Genomic DNA, 6,324 nt, shown 5'->3' on the forward strand with positions numbered 1-6,324 from the left:
AGATAAAGCACCTTCTCTATTTCATGAAACGTACTAGGTGTCTATTAACTAGCAGTTGTTGTTTTTCCTTATCAACACATGGTGCACACACAAACACACACTCACACAGAGGTTGCAGCAAAGCCACAATATAGATTGTGTTTATGATGAAATGATTCTACTAGTAACAATCATTTACTGAGGACTCTTGGTGGGAGTGTTTTGAAGCCTTCACTGTAACACAGGAGTTCGGACTCTAATTGGACCATTTTTACAGAGGAGGAAGTTGAGGCTTAATGGCGTGAAACAACTTGCCCCAACTCTGCCAAGCTGAGGAGTCAGGAGCTGAGCTGGCACCTTTAACCCCTTCTTACATAGCCACTTCGGAAGGCCTGTCCCTTTTCTTTACAGGGGCCTGGGGACAGCATGAGGAGGGATTTAAGCAGAACTTTGGAACCCCATGGGCTGTGTTTGAATCCCAGCCCACTGACTTACTATCACGTGAGCCTGCTTAGTTTGTGGAGCTAAAGAAGAGATGTGGCTGGTGCTGCACCCCATTCACTGCGCAGGAAATAGGAGCTGTGATTAAATGTGAATGAAAACCCCAATTAACTGAACATTCCAGCAGAGTGGTTTGGCCCCCCCAAAACCCCACCCTTGAGATAGGCATGCCTCCAGGGGGGAAGCTGCACTGCAGTTCTGAAAGCCTTTGGTGATAGCTTAAGTATGAAAAACAGCCTTACTGATAGTGGAAAATTCTCCTGAAAGTGGGCAAAGTGTTTCCATCAGATTATGGCTGAATTCCAGTGGGGTGGAGGAGGTGACAGACAAAACCACTTAGTGTTCCTACTCGGCCCACAAGTTCACACTCTGATCAAACACTTTTCCTAACATATGTTCCTGGAGAGCAGCTTGCTATCTGGGGCTGGGGGCTGACTGCTGACCTCCTCTCCTGTCTGGGGTTCCTGTCTTCTTCCTCCCTTCCCATAGTGTCTTCTCACTGTGACATTAAAAACAAACAAACAAACAAACAAACAAAAAAAAACCTGAGGGTCCAGAAGAATATTGTTTGCAGTTTAGGCCCTGGCTGGTCATTTGTCTATCCGTCCATGCATCCATCCGTCCCTCTGTCTGTTCGTCCATCCATCCATCTATCCATCTTTTTCATGTGAGAACTTGGCAGTTTCATAGCTAAGAGTCTTGTTATAGCTGAACCGGTATCCCCCAATAGTTCTATGTTGAAGTCTTACCCCCCCCTCAACCCCCCACTCCAGTATGTATTTATAACTACATTTGGAGATAAGGCTTTAAAGTGGTGATTAAGATAAAATGAGGTCATATAGGTGGGCTCTAAACTGATTGGTGTCCTTATAAGCAGAGGCTATTAGGATACAGATAACACAGAACAAGGCACAATCATGTGAGACACAGTGGATGGTGTCATCAGCCAGGCAAAGAGAGGCCTCAAGAGAAACCAACCCAGCAGACACCTACATGTTTCACTGGCCCGCAGAACTGTTAAAAAGCAAATATCTGTGGTTTAATTCACTCAGTCTGTGGTATTTTGCATGGCAGCCCTAGCAAACTAATTCACAGCCTAAGTTTCATTTCAGGATTGCAGACAAGGGTTAAATGAGGCCTGGGTACCTCCTGTGGCCTCTCGGTTTTGGGGTGCTTCCCAGTGCGCAATCCCTCAAGCTGGCTGGTACTGGCTGTTTTGTGCAAAGAGCTCCTGGATTTTCCTACTGCACATCTGTGACCAACACTTTGAAAGTGTTTTGCCCTCCCAGAGTGGCCTTTCTGAGACCACGCTGAGTCACTGCACTCCCGGTCTCACATTAAGTGCTCAGAAGCCTGGAGGCAGTGTTCACGCCTCTTGGGAGTGACTCAGATCTGGGGGACACATCTTTTGAGGTAATTCATTTTTTAAAAGAGGCCTATTTATGGCTTTATATGCTAAACACTTCCATCCACTTTCAATTTGTGTTTGAATCATACCTATTAAATGACCCAAATATCTGCCTTTTGAAAGGACAGAATAGAACAAATTTAATGGGCAAACGGTGCTTTATTTCCCAAGAATAGACCTGTATAATATGGAATTGATAATATTCAATACTCAACTGACAATTCGCAATTGATAATAGGAAAAGTTTCTGCCAGTGAGATTCCTTTCAACCTTCCAGTTTCTCGCCACATGATATCAGGTGCTGTTTAGTTACTTTTTCCAGCACAAGTCACTATTTGGGCCAATTTTAACAAACAAGGACACGTATTCCTACTTGATCAACATCAGTCAATTTGAAACCAAGAACATTTTTATTAGTTAATGAAATTATTTTTTTTTCTGGTCGATCATCTGCATTTCCTCACCTATGAATAAAGAGCTTTCAAGATGATCTCTAAGATGCCAGATTTGTGATTCTGTTTTGTAAGCTGGATAAATGTGTGAGTCTCTCTGTGCCCCCAAACAGCAAGCCATCATTCTAACCCAAATATTATTCATTTCATTCATTAGCTTAATAAATGTTGTCGAGTGAGCGACTGAATTAATTAATGAATCCTACTGTGTTCGTGACCCCAGGGAACATACAGATAAATAAAACAGTTTCTGCCTGTCAGAAACTCTGAAGGGTGAGGCTTGTATAAACAGATGCTCCGCTCAGTTTAACTTCTTTTCATTGAGTTTTACTTCTTATGATAATAAAATCTTTATTTGGTGCCTACTCTGTCAAGCCCACCGCTGGGTCTTATACAATGATTCCTCAAACTCACTTTACAAAGTAGGTATTATCCACTCTATTGTAAAAATCAGAAAATGAAGACCAACAAATGACAAAACCCAGAACTGGGTGACCCCTAGTCATGCTATGCAGGCTTGATAATTAAAACTATGCAAGTTTTACAATTTCTGGATAGAAAAACAGGAGGCACTATGATTTGATTTCAGTGAAAGTCAGCAAGTGTTGGTGATTATGTTTTCAGTTCATTCCTTTAACCAACATATATTATGTTGTCTACGTCCCACTTACCCTGGACACTGGGGATAAAATTTAAAATCTAAGCTTTCTTTCCACTAAAACTGATTCGGTAAGTTTTAGAGGAGGAAAATTAATGATTACTGTGAAATGGGATTAGTGGTGAGAAGTATGGTAGCTCCCCCATCCTCAGGGACCAAGACCCTGCAAGCACTGTAACCCCATATACATTGTATATACATGCTGGGGTGTTTTCCTATACATGCACGTGTATGATAAAGTTTAATTTATTAGGTAGAGTAAAAGATTAACAAGCACTAATAATATAAGAAGAACTATAAAAATATCCTGTAACAAAAATATCATGAGAATAAGGTCTCTTTCTCTCTCCCAAAATCTCTTATGGTACCTATTATTTTTGGATTGCCATTGACTGCGAGTAACTGAAACCGCAGAAAACAGAAAACAGCAGTCAAGAGACGAGGACAATTGTCACAGCAACAGATGTTCTGGGGTCCCAGAGGACCCGTCAGGGAAGCTGTGTCTTGAATCTTGAAAGATGAGTAGGAATTCACCAGGTAGAAGGAAAGATGAGCACAGCTCCAGCAGAGGGAACACAAAGTGCAAAGGTCTAGGGATATGGACAGAAAAAGGGATTCTGGAAAGAGGACAAGTTCCGTGTGGCTGAGTGGGGAGGAAGAGGCTGAGCTCCAGGTTCCTGGGCCAGCTGGAGAGGCCCATTGGGGCTGTGTTGAAGACTTCCCTGCAGAAGTTATCCTATGACTGATGGCGACTTTTCTAAGGGGACAGTGACATTATCTGATTCAACTTTTTTTTAGCAGAAGAGCCCTGGCTTCAGAGTGGAATGGTGATTATAAGCCCTGGCTGTTGTCACATGGCATGGGGGACATTTAAAAAATTCCTGTCATCTGACAATTCAAATGGAAACAAGTAAAGAACTGGGAGTGAGACCCAGGCATTGGTATTTAAAAACAATTCTACACATAACCAGCAGCCAACGTGGAGAGCCACTGGTGCCGAGGATGTGCCATAGAAGAAAGAAATTGGTGACTGGGAGGCCAGGTAAAGGACTGCTGGGCAAGGCCTGGAGGAACCGGCCTGGCAGTGGTTCTCAAAGTGCAGCGTGCCAGAACCACCTGGAAGGTTTGTTAATAAGCAGGCTGGCTGGGTATCACCCTCCCAAGCTTCAGATTCAGTGGAACATAGGTAAGGCCAGAGAATTCACATCTCCTAAGTCACTGCTGTTTCTGCTTCTGCAGGGACCTCACTTTGAGAACTATGGATCAGTGGCTGGGCCTTAGTGACGGGGAAAGTAGGCAGGAAGATACTTGAGTTAGAGAGCGGGAGAATGAGCCAAGGGGGGATACTATTAACCAAAATGGGAATGGAGACTTTTTTTTTTTTTGGCTTGTTTATGATCTAGGGAAGAAAACATTCAGACCTATAGCACTTGACATATTTGCTGGAAACATGTAGGTCATGTGGTTGGGAGCTGGTGACAATTTTTAGCTCTAAGGAAGAAATGAGTTCAATTCTGGGACAAATCAGGACCCTCAGGTTTGGCCTAGTTTAAAATAGATATGGATTGATTTCTGTGTGTAGCTTGAGAATATATGTCACTTTTGTAGGACCTTAACTTTCTGATGACAAGCTGGTCAATAAAAGACTATAGTGATGTGTTTTTAGCCACTCAACCAAAAAAGTTCTGTATTATGAGTAAATCATTAAACCTGGCTGTTAAATATACGTAGATTTTTTTCACTTAAAGCATGATATGTAAAAGCAAATACAAACTTTATTTTAAAAAGATACTGAATTGGCCCTCCCTGGTGGCGCAGCGGGTTAAAGCACAGCACTGAGAATCTAAAGCCGCTTCCGCGTGAGTTCGATTCCCCCCTGCCCCGGAGGTGACCACATGGCGTGGCAGACCTCTCCTGGCCCGCCCCTGCTCCCCTCAGCAGTGTACTTCATCGATCTGCCTGTTCTGCTCCCCACTCTGTCTCTGGTGAAGCCTTTCACCACCCCTGGGTCCCTGGCCTATGTGGGCTTAAGGCATTTGCCTGAGCCTCAGTTTCTCCATTATTATTTGTGGGCTTAAGGCATTTGCCTGAGCCTCAGTTTCTCCATTATTATTTGTGGGCTTAAGGCATTTGCCTGAGCCTCAGTTTCCCCAGTGGTGAGCAAGGAGGGCTGGATTCAGGGTTGCCAGGACCCTTCCAATTCCCACTTCTTGAGTTTGCCTTTATTCTATGTCAGTTTTGCCAGAAGGATCTTTAGCAGTAGAAACTGAAAAAGTTTTTTTGCCTACCTTAACTTTTTTAGAGTACATTTCTATCAAAAAATAGTCAGGCCTTATTGTCAGAGCTATGTCTTAAAAGTATTTCCAAATTATTTCTTATTCCTCACTTGACAAGTGCTGTCACAGGGCTCCATCACTCCTAGACTAACAGCTTCCAATAAACAGAAAATTATTTCCAACCAGCTAACATGCTGTTTACTTTCCAGAAAAACTGTACTTTCCTATCTGACAGTTGATCAAGGGGTACCCCGCTGCTGTCAGCAGGGAGAAATGTTTAAACACAGAGATGGGAGTTTAAACATTTTCTCATTATCACAGAATAAGGGGAAAGAACACAAATAAATAAATAAGTAAAAATGGCATCCAGACTCTCTAGCCCCCTGCAGGGAGTGTAATGAAGCTGTGTCATGTGACCTAAGGAGTGGGCTTTTATCTCTGGCCCCAATAGCTTTATTCAAGTGACACCTGTCACGTGACCCACGTAGGTCTTTTATCTGCCTTCCCCAGCCACCCTTTTGGGGAATTGTCTTTTCTAGAGATGTGTGGTGTCCTGGCCATTGTAATGGGCCCTGTTAGCACAATTAGCCTGTCCTTTAGCACACACTGCCTCGCACCCCAGATCTTTTCTAAAGTATTGTTTAAACATTCAAATTCGTGAAGGTGAAACAAAAGACCAAAAAGGACAGAGAGGACCAAAAAAATCAGAGCCATTATTATATTTTATATCGATCTGTAAGAATTGGATTGGAGGAAAAATATCTTTACTTTAGACACTAATTTTCATTTTTGAATGTTTATCAGAGCAAGAAGTTAATAAAATCCAAGTCTACTTTGTTATCAGAGTGCCTTTGATTCTAATTAGCCAGACCCATGGTGAATTACCGTCACAAACAGAAACAGAACTGGTGCTGTAGATTTCCCTTCCAGACTGCAGACTTGCTCTTTTGGTCTCCATCTTGGCTTCTGGCTGTTCTCTTGGACTCCTACCTGACCTTGCTCAGTAGAACCCCCTGGCTCTGGCACCTTCCTTCCCCTGCTTGCTTCTTC

Source organism: Condylura cristata, unplaced genomic scaffold (genome assembly GCF_000260355.1).
Source record: "Condylura cristata isolate star-nosed mole 26May11 unplaced genomic scaffold, ConCri1.0 scaffold00002, whole genome shotgun sequence".
NCBI classification, from domain to species: Eukaryota; Metazoa; Chordata; class Mammalia; order Eulipotyphla; family Talpidae; genus Condylura; species Condylura cristata.